The sequence below is a fragment of the Periplaneta americana genome, chromosome 10 (genome assembly GCF_040183065.1).
Source record: "Periplaneta americana isolate PAMFEO1 chromosome 10, P.americana_PAMFEO1_priV1, whole genome shotgun sequence".
Classification (NCBI taxonomy): domain Eukaryota; kingdom Metazoa; phylum Arthropoda; class Insecta; order Blattodea; family Blattidae; genus Periplaneta; species Periplaneta americana.
The window spans coordinates 37439526-37456248 of record NC_091126.1 but is presented as its reverse complement, the minus strand read 5'-3'; positions in this window follow the sequence as shown (position 1 = coordinate 37456248).

Genomic DNA, 16723 nt, shown 5'->3' with positions numbered 1-16723 from the left:
TGAATAATATACGATTTTTTTTTGCTTCTTTTCTAAATCTTCCTCTTAAATATAATCAGGAATTTTCTCTCGATACCTGGTCGAGAAATTCGTAGTTTTTCAAAATTAAAACCTCCTTATGGATAAGTTATTTAAGCTATTTTAATCATTACTCTTTTGAGAAATTCTGTTCTATTAAAAGGCTTTAAACCATTCAAACCCCATTAGGTAGCTGACTTCCTTACATTTATTTATCTCATATTTCTCTTCCTGGCTATGATTTAAGACATGTCAATTCCTGGAGTTTAACAGTTCGTGGAACATAATATTGAATCAACTTTTCTACAATTTTATTATTAAATGAATAACTAATAAATAGTTACACTCATCTATAGATTAAGAAGATTAAAACTGAGATAAAACCTAATATTTTTATCCTCCTAGGGAGAAGATCTAAAAATATCAATATTCACAGAAGAATTATAGAAACACATACATACTGTGTCAATAATAATAATAATAATAATAATAATAATAGTAATAATAATAATAATAATAATAATAATAATAATAATAGTAAATTATTAAGCATGGAAATTAATGTTTCTATATAGGCTACTCCTAATTGAACCGTTGAGTAAAGTAAACATATTACATTTTGTCCGACAGAACAACAAAAAAGTTCTCCTTATCCTTTACGAAACCATCTCTTACTGCTTGTAGAGACAGAGTTTGTAGAGCGACATGATACCGCCACTGCTTGCCAATGTACAGGATACTCCTCGCACCCGTTTCAATGTCTGTGATTACATGATGTAATCACGACACCCGCTTTGGTCACCGCTGCTATACAGTGTTCGTTTAATGCTGTCTAAACTGATAATGGCAACACTGAATCTTAGCGTTGTTAACTTGCAAAGAGATCAATTAACAACTGAACTAAGTGAATCGGAAAAATACTTTCACTTTAGTTAATTACAAAACTTCTAAAACTTATTTTCGCTTTCTTGTAAAATGCACAAACTGCAGGTTAATTCCGCGTCATACTGGGCTTTTCATAAAATTTATCTCAGCAAAGATATTCAGTCAATGCTAGTTCGACCCTCTTACTTCCTGTTTCACAATTAATAAAAATATACCAAGAAAATAGCGTGACGATTCTCAAAATTAAGCGTCATTTCATGGTTTTGATTTCGAATAAGGAATTATTACATGTTAACTTAAACGATATTGGTAAGCATTTAAAAACCTTTTTTCTACTTCGTGAGCAAAAATTACTAATTGAATACTCCCCGGAATAAGGGTATAAGTACATAGGGGAAACCGTGCAACACATACCCTTATTCCGGGGTATATTCAATTGTAGTTAATTGAAGTGCCCTCAATCCGCATCAGTATTTAGATTTTCCGTATCACGTCAAGTTTTTCTGAGTTAAAAAAAATTTAAAACGTCATAACTGGCAAAATTCATATAATTCTTAAAATATTTTAACGTGACGATCTAAATTATATGACTGATTCTAGTCAATGTAAGTGTTCTAAATCCGATTCTGTATTCAGATTCTGTGTGTCACGTCAGGTTTACTGTTTAATTTTTAAAATAAAAACGACAGAATGTCAAATGTGACGAAGTTCTTATTTCTTGAAAGCATTTTAGCGCGATTATATAGCTTAAGTCTATATGACTGTTTCTAGTTAATGTAAGTATTCTAAATAGGATTCTGTATTCTGATTTTGTGTGTCACGTCAGGTTTTCTGTAATTCTTAAAATACAAACAAAAGAATGTCAAATTTGACGAAGTTCTTATTTTTTAAAAGCATTTTAACGCAATGATATATGACTGCTTCTAGTTAATTGAAATGTTCTAAATCCGATTCTGTATTCAAATTTTGCGTATCACGTCAGATTTTTCTGAAATTTAAAAAATAAGAACGAAATCATGTCAAAATTAACGAAGTTAATATTTCCTTTAAAGAATTTTAACGCGTTGATATAACTTAGGTCTGTATGATTGTTTCTAGTTAATTGAAGTATTCTAAATTTCTTTTTGTATTCAATTTTTTTATCACGTCAGATTTTTTGTAATTTTTATAATAAAAGCGAGAAATTTCAAAATCTATACGAATAATTTTAAAAAGTCAAACGAAATTCATTTTTTTTTCTGCCTCCTAAGAATTATAACCACAGACTGAAAATGGCAAAATAAATTACTTTTAACTAATGACAATAGAGGAAGCCATAACTATAAATAGGCTACATTATGCCGGTTAGCAATACACCTCTGCGCGTGTTCACAGGATTTATTACCTGCTTTTGAAATTCTCTTCTTTGGCGGTACACTTCAACACGAAATAACTTTAAAAACCTCTTAAGAAACTTTCTTCCCACAAAAGAAACACGAATTGAAGAGGCTTATACCCAGTAGCTCCAAGGAAAAGCCATACAAATAAATGCAGAAATTAAGTGTATTTTTTTTCATCTTCCCTAGCAATATTTTGTACCTACGAAGAAAATAAATTGAGATACTTTGATTATAATTTTATTGTTCATTGTATATTGTTTCTATAATATTCTTATGAGTCAGTTATAGTTATGTATAAATTACCACTTTAACATAATAATAATAATAATAATAATAATAATAATAATAATAATAGTAGTAGTAGTAGTAGTAGTAGTAGTATAATAACGTTTGTTTGTTTGTTTCTTTGTTTGTTTGTTTCTTTGTTTGTTTCTTTGTTTGTTTGTTTCTTTGTTTGTTTCCTTGTTTGTTTCCTTCCTTGTTTGTTTCCTTGTTTGCTTGCTTGCTTGCTTACTTATTTACTTATTTACTTACTTACTTATTTATTTATTTACTTATTTATTTATTTATTTATTTATTTATTTATTTATTTATTTATTTATTTATTTATTTATTTATTTATTTATTTATTCATTTATTTATTTATTTAGAATATTAACATGCAAAACAACAGCTCAAGGCCAATTACAGTTTAGCACAAGCTACAAAACAAAACAAAACAGAAGAAATGATGATGAGAATGAATGATAGAAATGGCAGTGAGATGGAATACAATCAATATAATAGTCATCAATAAACTTTGGCAAAATGCAACAAAATAAATAGCAATATCTGACAATAATAACAAGTAAGGATATATCATGATAAACTCAAAAAATATATACTACACATTAAATGGATCAAGGCTTAATCCATGCAAATTAGCATATTTTATACATCTGCAGACCGGAGAGAGAGATTTTCAATTTCTATTACACAAAATGTTATGAAATCTTAAACCCTTAGCAGAAATACGAAGGCTGATATTGCTTATGAATGATTCACAATCAACATCACCCTTAATGACTTTACAAAAAAATAAATAATCAAGATCTTGACGTCTGGCAAATAAACTGCAGCAGTTAAAATATTTACAGTTAATCTCATTTTTATAGTCATCGGAATTTGGTAAAAATTTATAAGAACACAAGGAAATAAATTTTCTTTGAATATTCTCCAATTTAGCCGAGTCAGTGGAAGTATATAATAATAATAATAATAATAATAATAATAATAATAATTGAATTACCGTATTTTCTTGAATACATCGCGCATTTTTATTTCCGAAATATACAAGTACAAAATACGGGTGCGCAGCTCATTCGAAATGAAGTTGGCAACATTGCCTGATTTTACTCCTCCGCAATTCCCAAGGTCGTAGCGCATGCCATTATCTTCCAGCGCGGGTATTTCAATTTTTAACATTGTTAAATAGCAAAAACATCGAAGAATGAAGAAGTTAATATTGGTGGCAAGTATTTATTATAACACACCACGTAGTATCGTACAAAATGGAGTTAATTATTTTACTGACGCATGATATTAATATTGCAGGATATTGCGTAAACGGCGGACTAACAGGCAAACGTTCTGATGAGGGCAGACGAAGAAGTTGCATTTTTTCTTCCACCATGTTAATAATGTCAAAAGAAGTGCTTATACAAATTTTGGCCACTCGACCGCAATTACGAGGCCGTCCAGAAAGTGATTTTTCCTGGGGCCATTTACAGAAAAAAAAAAGCATAATTGTATGAAAAGATTTATTGAAACAGATACAGCAATTGTTGCGCTATTTGTCAACATATCCCCCACGGGAATTGAGACATTTTGTCATACCATGGATCAATGTATCCTTGTGTCGTAGAAGTCAGCCGCCTGGGATCGGAACCAGCGGAACAAGCATTTGACAGTCATCTGCACCTTTCTGTCGATCGCATGATATGATGAATATCTAATTCCGGTGGGGAATATGTTGAAAAATAGCTCAACATTTGCTGTCTCTCTTCCAATAAAATTTTCCAATGAAATTGTGCTTTCTTTCTGTTAACGGCCCCAAGCGAACTTATTTTTACGACCCTCGTAATTGCGGTCGAGTGGCCAAAATTTGCGTAAGCATTTCTTTTGACATTATTAACATAGTGAAAGAAATTTTTTTATCTGCCCCCATCAGAACGTTTGCTGCTAAGCAAGAAAACTGACGTGTGCCGTGCGTCCGCATAGGATGGGTTTTTAATGAGTTCTGTTCCAAGATATTTATTGTTAAGTGTAAACTGTTGTAAATAAAATTTAATTCATTACAAATAATTATTATTAATTGACTATAATGTGTATGATTTAATTACAGCCGTAATGTATCTTCGGGTAAAATAGGGTTCAATAAACTTGGAAATTCAATAAAAAATAAAAATAGAGATTATTCAATTGACATTATTATTATTATTATTATTATTATTATTATTATTATTATTATTATCATTATCATCATCATTATTATTATTATTATTATTATTATTATTATTATTAGACACCGACGTAGCTCAATCGGCTAAGGCGCTTGCCTACCGATCCGGAGTTGCGCTCGGGTACGAGTTCGATTCCCGCTTGTGGTTATTGCGAAGTTTTCCCCAATCGTAAGGTGAATGTCAGGTAATCTATGGCGAATCCTCGGCCTCATCTCGTCAAATACCATCTAGATATCAGCAATCCCATCGACGTTAAAAAAGAGTAGTTGATATATCGTCATTAAGGGAAGACTCCACTGAAAATCATGAAAATTTTTCCAAATTTTTTAGCTATTTCACTTATTCAGAACTTATATTTTCGTACCCCAAATGGATTCAGCTCAATTCTGATTACAAATACTCGTATGTTTACACTTTTTAAATTAAGGCTGGAAGGGGGAGTGGAATTTAAAGAGCTGTGAAATTGTTTTTCATCGAAGAATTCTTTTTTTAAATTTCTGATTACAAATCCAGTAACTCTTTGTTGGCTCCCTGAAGTTACTAGATTAATGTAGCGGAGGAGAATATTAATTTACATAAATATTCATTTTATTTTCAAACCTATTTTTCTGTGTTCATTTTTGTTGATTCAACTCCTACTTTCTTATGCCAAATATTAATCAATCTGGATGACATTTTTACTGCAAGTATTTATGCGGTAGCTGCATGTTTCTATGCATTTTTCTTAAGAAAATTATTAATAAAATAAACTAGCAGCATTTCTCACAAAATAAATGCATAGAAACATGCAGTTACCTCACAAATACTTGCAGTAAAATTTTCATCCAGATTTATTAATATTTGGCATAAGAAAGTTGGTGTTGAATCAACAAAAATGAACACAGAAAAATAGGTTTGAAAATAAAATGAATATTTATGTAGATTAATATTCTCCTCCGCTATATTCATCTAGTAACTTCAGGGAGCCAACAAAAAGTTACTAGATTTGTAATCAGAAATTTTGAAAAAGAAATTTTCGATGAAAAACAATTTTGACAGCTCTTTAATTTCCACGCCCCCTTCCAGCCTTAATTGAAAACAGTGTAAACATACGAGTATTTGTAATCAGAACTGAGCTGAATCCACTCGGGGTATGAAAATATAAATTCTGAATAAGTGAAATAGCTAAAAAAAATTTGGAAAAATTTTCATGATTTTCAGTGGAGTCTTCCCTTAAGTGACCAAATACAATTATTATTATTATTATTATTATTATTATTATTATTATTATTATTATTATTATTACTGTTATTAGTATTACTATTATCACTGCATATAGACCTAAGTGTTGTATATACATTATTATTTTTCTTACTGTATTATTCTAATTATTATGGTTTTGTTATTATTCTTGCTAGTACCGCGCCGTGGCGTCGTGGTCTAAGGCATCCTACCTAGGAGTCGCGTTAAGCCTTGGTTTTTCTGAACCCACGCATGCGACGTGCGAGGTGCGAGGCCCGCCTCGCACAAATCCGGACTAAACGAAAGCTAGTGAGTGGTTTCTATGACTGCGAGATGATAGGTCTGCGCACCTCGCAGCCATAGAAACCACTCACTATCTCTCGTGTAGTCCGGATTTGTGCGAGGCGGGCCTCGCACATCGCATGCGTAGGTTCAGAAAACCAAGGCTTTACGGAATGCGCGCTGGTTATAATTCTTGTGGGGAACGAAATTTTCTCATAACATTTTGGAACTACGATAGGTAGCGAAATCCGGTTACGAAAGCCACTATAACGGCTCGGAGGGGGTTCAACGTGCTAATCTCACTTTACTTCCTTTCCGGTCGGATCATCGTCCACCTCTGCTTCGGTATGTGGTCGTAAGGCCAGTAGCCGGCTGGTGAGTCTGGGTCCTTAAAGGGCTGTAACGCCAAGGATTTTATTTTTTTTTATTATCCTTACTGTTATAGAAATTATGCGAATATATTTTGTATTAGGTCCCGCGCCGTGGCGTCGTGGTCTAAGGCATCCTGCCTAGGACTCACGTTACGGAATGCGCGCTGGTTCGAGTTCTCATGAGGGAAGAAATTTTTTCATGAAATTTCGGCCAGTGTATGGGACCGGTGCCCACCCAGCATCGTGATGCACTTGGGAGCTGCAATAGGTAGCGAAATCCGGTTGCGAATGCCAGCTATAACGGCTGGGGGGATCATCGTGCTAACCACACGATACCTCCATTCTGGTTGGATGATCGTCCACCTCTGCTTCGGCATGTGGGCGTGAGACCAGCAGCCGGCTGGTAGGTCTAGGCCCTCCACGGGCTGTAGCGCCACGGATTAGTATTATTATTATTATTATTATTATTATTATTATTATTATTATTATTTACTTATGACTTTTAAGGAACCCGAAGGTTCATTGCCGCCCTCACATAAGCCCGCCATCGGTCCCTATCCTGTGCAAGATTATTATTATTATTATTATTATTATTATTATTATTATTATTATTATTATTTTGTATTAGATTATGTGATACTGCCACTGGACGTACGCCAATTCGAAGTTAATAATAAATACATACAATACAAAATTCTAAACTTCGAAGCACTGAACTCTGAAACAAATGGCGAGCAGCCGAGGTTACAGCAGTCTCCGAGCGAGTGCAGCACTGACGACTGTCGCAAGCTGTGTCGTGCATTAAAGTGAACTATTTTATAAACCTGTTATTCGAAGGGAAGGAAGACTCCTGTAATGAACAGACACATCTGCTGCGGACTGAAGATTAATGCCAGCACATGCACTGCCACGTGCTTCTAGTGGACCACTGTCGATACACTAGCTAGTAGCACAGGAGAGGTGGCGCGCCGTCGAGAATGAAACGCACTCGAATGGAGAGAGAAGAAAAGGAATGACGAACGAAATAAAGGAAGGAAAATAACGAAGAAAATGAAATACAAGAATAAAAAGGGTTAAGCACGATTTAAAGAAAAGGGGGATGACAAAGGACTGAAAAAAAGATAAGAAAAAATGGCGTAAATAAAGAAGAAAAGAACGGAAATAAACAGTGTCATTAAAATGAAAATTTCTCGTTACATATGAAACGGAAAAAAAGAGACGGTGACATATAGAGAGAAATACAATACAGGGTGAGTGAGGACCTCTGTGACAAACTCTGTGGAACGACAGACCTCATAATAAGCACCATTTTTTTGTGGAACAATCCATATTCTCTAACGCTTATGTTTGGGAGCTACGGGGCATAGAAAAAATCTAAGTTGTGATATTTACAATTATGAAATTAATTATTCCCTTACTTGTTCAAACACCCTTGTAGACAGGTTACAGAATGTGTTCAAAATGTCTTCCCAGAACCTGATCACTTTCATTACACTGTTGTAGCAGTGACTATTGGACTCTGTCGAACATTTCAGGGCTACCCCCAGCAAAGGTTTACCTTAAACCTCTGAGCTGGAATTATTATCGGTGATCATTTACTGGGACCTGTTCATTTTGCCGCTTTGGATTGGGAGAGAGGGACGTGGTACCTGGCCAGCGCGATCACCCGACTTAACGATCATACATTTTTCCTTTGGGGTATGTGACGAGTGTCGTGCATACCACCCCAGTTGACACTAGAAAGAACTGATTGTGCAAATATTCGTTGCTTTTGATCAAATTTGACTTAGACATATAATGTTCGGCAGTATCCAAAAACCACTGCTATGACTGTGAAATGATTGTAATAGATTCAAGGTAGACACCTTGAACGCCTTCTGTAACCTGCCCGTACTGGTAACTGAAAAAATAAATGAATAATTAATTTCTAAATTGTAAATGTCAGAAAAACCTGTCTTTTCTTGGATGTCGCGTAGCTCCTAAGCGATGCTTAAGAAAACATGGGATGTTTCATGAAAAATTATCCTCATTGAGAGATATACCATTCCTCAGAGTTTGTCACAGATGTCCTGAATTACAATGGTGCCCCTACATCTCAATAATGCAGTTATTTTGTAATAATAGTGTTATTATCTAATCAATATTGTATGTTTATTCATAACTAGCCGTACCCGTGCGCTCCGCTGCACCTGTTAGAAATAAATATAAAGTAATTACATAATTAAAATAGGACGTTTAATAAAGGGAACATTCGTGTTTGATAGAAGTATAAATCGTTTAATATGTTAATTAATTTAAATTGTATTTAAAAAATTAAAATGCGATCATTTTGATCCAGAGACCACTCATTTGGTGCAATGATAATTCCTTTAACATGTCTCTTAATTGTTATTACATGCAACCATAGTTTAATGAAGATTGACATATCATTTAGTTTTAATGTGTAAACTTTATATTACTTGCTATATGTTTCAATTGAATTATGGTAATAACTTAATTTTAACCGTTGTTTTCTACGTATTCAGTAAATGGCGCTTGGTCCACTATGGTTCTGAACCCTTCAAATAACTTAGATAGTGATACAGCATATATAGTGATATGTAATTCTATTTCTTTCTTCCGAAAATGTAAGAATTCACAATCTCCTATGTACCATTGCCATGGAATGAATAAATGTGTTTTTTCTTCCTACTCAAAAATTTTATATTTTGCAAATAGGATTTACTGCAGGAACAACAACGCTATAATCTGAGGTGCCGTTGAAAATGTATTGTATTGTTATTTTAAAAGTCTTTTATATCCTTAAATATCAGTCCTATCAAAATTTTGCATAGAATAAAACTTATCGGAAATAATTTTTAAAGAAACTTTTGTTATGTAACATTTTTCACAAAAAGCAATAATAAGCGAGATATTTCGATTTATTTAATTCAGGCCACCTTATAACCCCCTTTTAAATAGCATATTTCGAATGTCATATAGCCTAAAATCTAAGTTACAACTAACTTAATTTATATTCCAATTTTCATTGAAATCCGTTGAGCCATTATTGCGTAAAAAAAGGTAACAAACATCCAGAAAGACAGACAGACAGACAAACAAAAATTTCAAAAAAGCGATTTTCGGTTTCAGGTTGATTAATTGTACATGTCAACACCAATTATTTTTGGAAAATCGAAAATTACCAGAAAAATTTTGGCTACAGATTTATTATTAGTTTAGATATGACACTGAGTGTAACTTTAACAAATTACATGGTATTAATTCATATTAATATATACAGGGACATCATTTTATTTTTACTTCAATTTTTATTGTACCTGAGTTTTTGAATGTACTTCACTCCCACCCCTTCTACTAATGAAGTTCCAACTGTCCTCCAGACAGAATCAAGAATGCATATAGTAAACAGCTCTGAGTTAGTGAGTATAGTACGTTCCAGAAATATGTTCGCGTTTTCCAGTGACGGAAAAGCTTTCAATATTGAACCATATTTTTGCATAGATACTGTTCTTTTGCCTACGTCGCATCCCTATTTCCCTCACCTGCTTCTGCACGCCTCTCTGTAAAAGCTGGGCTGTTTTAGCTCTTTTCTGAATGATTAATTTCTGTTAGGAATTGGACGTTTACGTAATATTATACAACTGTTTAAAATAACTTAAATAAAAGGGCCTCGTTAAGTAATTAACTGCCACGTGATTTCCCCCCTTTCTACGACCCTACGACATAAACACTTGGACGGACAGTAGATAGCATGTCGGAGTAATTTTATCTGTGCGGGTCGGGCAGAAATGAAGACTGAATTTACAGTACGTAAAGTACTCTTTTATAGAGTAGGTACAGAATTATTTCAACATGAGTTACTAGTACGAAGGACGAAAATGACAATTAGAATTAGATGCAATAGTCTATAGTGCGATAATATGCACATTAGAACTGAAGCCTGTATCGAAATGAACGGCAACCATTTTCAAAAATGTGTTTAAATATCCATAGTATGATTATTTTTCAATTGAACTTCATTCTCTATATTGTACGCTAATGTGCTGTAGACAGTATAATATAAACTGCATAATGAATACGTTCGCATGGATAACTCAGTTCGTGAGTAAAAACACTTATTCTTAATACAGTACTGCATTTTGATTAAAAACAAACCTAATGAAAATTATCGAACTCAAAATTGCGATATTTCCTAGTTTACGTAAATGGACGAACTACTTTCCTTCCCTCCTATACCTAGTAAAGTGATTTGTTTGTGTTTTACGCCAGTATCATCGAACTCCAGTCGTGGAAGGGAGTAGCGAACGGTGTTTCCGGTTCTCTAAAGATACAGACAGGTTAATATTAAAAATGTTAGTTAAAATAAAATGATGTCCCTGTAGTATTTAAAAATAATTGTCATAATCATTTTGTTTATAATTTAACATTTTTATTGATTTTGTACATTTCATAATATTCTTATTGTATAAAACCATGTAGCCTATTGTCTGTATTCGCCAGTAGCATTTCTGTGGAGTTAAAAATGTTACAAACGTCTATGATGTGTAATATGACTTTCAATAACAAACAATGGTATATTTCCCTTAGTGTACATGTATTGTGGGTCCCCATTAGCACGGCATGGCGCGTCCTCAGGTTGCGGATCGAGGAGACGGCCTCCAGATATGGAGGGTAGCTGTGAATATATTGAATAAGCAGTCGCGGACAACCGTTGAGGGGTGGTCCTCCAGCTTGGGGGTTGGGTGAAGGGCTAACAACCCATCACCGTAAAAAGCAGCTTGTTACGAAAACTCAAAATAAGCCTCGGATTGGGACTGATTCTCTGGCACGACCACGCCAAAGGTATAAGGTTAAAGCCCGGTTTCTTCAACCATTGTTAAATTATAACAGTGTGTTATTCCATTTTAACTGTAAACTTAAACAGTTGAAGCATTTCTTCAACTACTGTTAGTACTAACAGGCTGTTAAAACTTATGTTAATTTAACTGCCCAATTTCATGCAGTTAAATTATTTAACTCTCTGTTAACATAGAAGTATCCAATATGGCTGGTGCGTTAGATGCTGAACTTATATATCTTGATTATTTAGAAAATGATATCCATGAATACATAAACAGAGGGGATGATTTCTGTGATTTGACAGAACAGAAGTTCTTACAAAGGTATAGGCTATTTTCTGCCAAACCTCACTTTTCGCTTTCAAGGTAGATCCGTTTATTTGTTTATTCTTAATAATTGGTTATACTGCGAAATTATTTCCAGCAGAAGGTTTCTTTCGAACCCAAGAGAAATTAGTCTCACGATTTCTTTTTGTTCCAGTGCTTTCCATTTCATAACAGCAATACCAATATGCCGCTCCATGTTACTGTGATACAGACGAGGAAAGAAGCAGAAATCAAACCTGAGAGAATAGAAAGACTTCTATCCTCTCTGAATCAAACAACGGAAACAAGCGAGAATCGCAATTGTCAGAGTTCAGAAAACAGAAGTGAGCCTATACTTAGTTATAGGTTATGGTTAAACTCTAGAATCTCTGGTCCTAACAGAGGGTTAACAAACAGAATGTTAAAATGTGAAATGTAAAGTTGAAGAAATGCAATATTTTTAACAGCAATTCATACTTTTAACTTACAGTTAATTAACGCTATGTTAGGTGCATTTTAACAGAGGTTGAAGAAACTGGGCCTATGAGATTTGGTACTTGGAATGTTACAAGTCTATATAGACCAGGAGGAGTGACATCAGTAGCAAAGGTACTAGCTAATATAAAATAGATTTTGTGGGAGTACAGGAGGTTAGGTTAGATGGGAACGGCATGTCACAAATAGGAAATTACTTGTATTATGGGGAAGGAAACGATAATGCATATAGAGTGTTAGTTGGGAGGCCGGAGGGTAAAAGACCTTTGGGGAGGCCGAGACGTAGATGGGAAGATAATATTAAAATGGATTTGAGGGAGGTAGGATATGATGGTAGAGACTGGATTAATCTTGCTCAGGATAGGGACCAATGGCGGGCTTATGTGAGACCGGCAATGAACCTCCGGGTTCCTTAAAAGCCAGTAAGTACAAAATATACTGATGGAAAAAAGGTCTATGTTGCCCGTCCGATAGAAAATTTACGAGCGAAATTACGATGTAACATTTTTGGTCCTCTTGCACAGTTAGCAGATTGTAACATAAACCGTTATTCGGCTCAACGCTTCTATTATTCATCTGAAATAATAAACCGCGCATGCCTGGAATACCAAAGACAAGTTGCTGTGCATGAACTTGCGAAACATTGAGTACTCGAACTCTCTCGATGCCACATGTTTCCAGTAATACGACAAAGAGTTATTCTTTCAAAAATGCACTCTGAATAATAGAACGCTTGCGGGGCGGCTAATGGAAAGTGCCACTTTATCGTGATTCACAGGCGTGTCCTAAAAGATCGTTGTTAACGAGATCTGAACTGACTTACACTTGATGCTGCTCAGAGACGGAGTGGCGCGGCGTGCCGGCTGACTTGCTCGTAGCTGTCACAAGATCGAGGAATTCGTCCACGATTCCGAACGTCGTAGCTCAATCAGATGGCGGTATCCGTGGTCTCGAAGCTGGGAAGATCTTATGAGATATATTGCAGAAAACCCAGCTGTTTCATGCTGTAGTCCTCGTCATTTTGTGAGGCGAATAGTGCATCGGGAAAGGGTGGAAATGTTCCCTCATAAGGCGAAAAAAGAAAAGACAGAAATAAAAAAAAAACCAGTCAGTCCATAAGCTTGAGCAGTATGACTCTGCAACTTGAAATGTTGAGTATGAGATGCCTATTTTCCGCTTCCTCCTAAGAGAAGATGATAAACGAGGAAGACACTTCGTGTCTGCTCAATGAAGAACCAAAAGCGATGTCCACAGCAATGTTCCAAACAAACAAATAAAGTCATTTGGCTTAAAGAGCATAACATTGATGGTCTTACGATGAAAGAGTAGTGGAACGGAGAAAAATTCTCTCCGGCACAGGGATTTGAACCCGGCTTTTCAGCTCTACGTGCTGATGTTTTATCCACTAAGCCACACCGGATTCCCATCCCGGTGTCGGATCGAATCCTCTCAGTTTATGTTCCACCTCTTGGGTTCCCTCTGGTGGCCGCCCTCTGCACTACATCATAGATTTCTATGAACGTAGGATTAATGTCCACACATGCGCAGAGGTGCACTCGTTAGAGTGTCTGGTTGGCCGGGATCCGACGGAATAAGCGCCGTCTCAAATCGCAAGTGATTTACGCATATCATATATATTATTTTAATGTACCGAAGTGCATATGATGTTTCCATGCAGATATTCTGCGTCATCATACGATGAAAGAGTAGTGGATAAAGCATCAGCACGTAGAGCTGAAAGCCCGGGTTCAAATCCCGGTGCCGGAGAGAATTGTTCTCCGTTCCACTCATCTTTCATCATGCGATGACGCAGAATTTCTGCATGGACACATCATATGTACTTCGGTACATTAAAATAACATATATTGATGGTCTTACTAATAAAAACTCTTATACAGACATTTAACTATCTTATACTTACATCATGAATAGCTAGTTTATAAGACGTACGTTATGTAAATTCCTTACGTCGTGTATAACAGTACAACTGTTACACATCTACGTCACAGTTTCGTCATTACTTCAATACAAAATAAATAATGTTCTCTATTGCATCCGATAGTGAACGCTAGTGTGCCGTGCTCTTATTTCCGGCAGTGAATCACGTTGCAGGTCGGCTACATTTAAATGTGTGTGTCTTGTGATTCGCTGCTGATCACGTTATGCTTTTCCTAAGGCTCGATAAATACTTAATAAAATCGCCCGTCATTTTGGCTCTTTCGTTGGTGTTCGCAGGAAGCACACGAGGACGTTATTTCCCGCTCAATTATTTGCTCAATTACAGTGTGTTTGTTTTTCGTATTATCATACGAGCTATGACATGATAATGTTTAATGATGTGGCAAATAGATTCCTCGTCTGGTAGTTCGGCAACGAAAGAACAAAAATGGCGAACGATACTACCTACCTAGACTTCATAGAGCCTTCACTTCCTAAGGTGTAAGCAAAGAGAAGGGGTCACGCCGGAAATAACAGCGTCACGACTGTAAGTATCGATAGTACAACTGGGCCTGGTCGATTACCACGCTATATTTTGGTCAAAGAGAACAGCTACAGCAATATTATATTAGTTATTCTGTGCTTTTTGGTTTGTTCTTTTACGGTTACAAGGCAACCATCATCATAAAATTACAGTAGACACGAACAGCTGTTAGAGGGGCAACCATTTCTTTCTCTATACACAACGCTTAAACAAGCGGTTTAGTGCGTATAACTACTGCAAAACAATTCCCATGTATAGTTACAGGCTGTTTATACATCCATCGCTTATGCATGGTTTATTAGTAACGTTTTCTGTTCCAACTCCGCGTAAGTCTCGTTAAAATTATACACGGTTTATTGTAAGACCGTGAGCGAATACGCAGAAACGTTATAGGTAGGGAACGAATTTCTAGTTCCGTACCTATTTTGTTTACCACGTTCTAGACGTACGTTATTCATATATATCTACGTTTTATGTACTCAGGATCCACCTATTAAAATTTTATAGGCCCTAAAACTCCTAAATGAACCACAAACCCTTATAAATGCCTAAAAAATGTGTTTGTGTGTAAAAAGCACCTTGCTAGTAATTTACGTATAGCCTACCTATTTAAAACAAAATACCGGTACTGAAAATGCAGAAGTGCCCAAAAAAATTACGGAAAATTCTATTTCATGCACAACGTCAATACGGCGGTTGCTGTCGTCTGCGATACAACGAACTTTTCTGTTGATTTTCGAGTTCGCATGTTTTTCCGGTTATTATATGCTTATTTAAGTTGTGTTAACTCTCGCTAGTGGTTTTATATTTTGTTTTCTCCGTCTTAGTATTTATTTTATTACTGTAAATATTTTTGTTTTATCACTAATATTATTATTATTATTATTATTATTATTATTATTATTATCATTATTACTATTATTATTAATGAATTATTTTGTATTACTATCTTTGTATCATCTCCGTCACGGTTATTCTATTATTATTATTATTATTATTATTATTATTATTATTATCATTATTGTTGTTGTTACTATTATTTCTATCATCAGCATTATTACTTGATCTCTGTAAAATTTATGTAGACTACTGGACTGTACCAAAGCACGAGCATATGCTCATTTCGGGTATCTATTCATATGTATTCATTTCAAATGTAAATTGTGAATAAATTTTAATTTTAATTTGAAAAAAAAAAATTTGTGTGTGTGTGTGTGTGTGTGTGTGTGTGTGTGTGTGTGTGTGTGTGTGTGTGTGTGTGTGTGTGTGTGTGTGTGTGTGTGTGTGTGTGTGTGTGTGTGTGTGTGTGTGTGTGTGTGTGTGTGTGTGTGTGTGTGTGTGTGTGTGTGTGTGTGTGTGTGTGTGTGTGTGTGTGTGTGTGTGTGTGTGTGTGTGTGTGTGTGTGTGTGTGTGTGTGTGTGTGTGTGTGTGTGTGTGTGTGTGTGTGTGTGTGTGTGTGTGTGTGTGTGTGTGTGTGTGTGTGTGTGTGTGTGTGTGTGTGTGTGTGTGTGTGTGTGTGTGTGTGTGTGTGTGTGTGTGTGTGTGTGTGTGTGTGTGTGTGTGTGTGTGTGTGTGTGTGTGTGTGTGTGTGTGTGTGTGTGTGTGTGTGTGTGTGTGTGTGTGTGTGTGTGTGTGTGTGTGTGTGTGTGTGTGTGTGTGTGTGTGTGTGTGTGTGTGTGTGTGTGTGTGTGTGTGTGTGTGTGTGTGTGTGTGTGTGTGTGTGTGTGTGTGTGTGTGTGTGTGTGTGTGTGTGTGTGTGTGTGTGTGTGTGTGTGTGTGTGTGTGTGTGTGTGTGTGTGTGTGTGTGTGTGTGTGTGTGTGTGTGTGTGTGTGTGTGTGTGTGTGTGTGTGTGTGTGTGTGTGTGTGTGTGTGTGTGTGTGTGTGTGTGTGTGTGTGTGTGTGTGTGTGTGTGTGTGTGTGTGTGTGTGTGTGTGTGTGTGT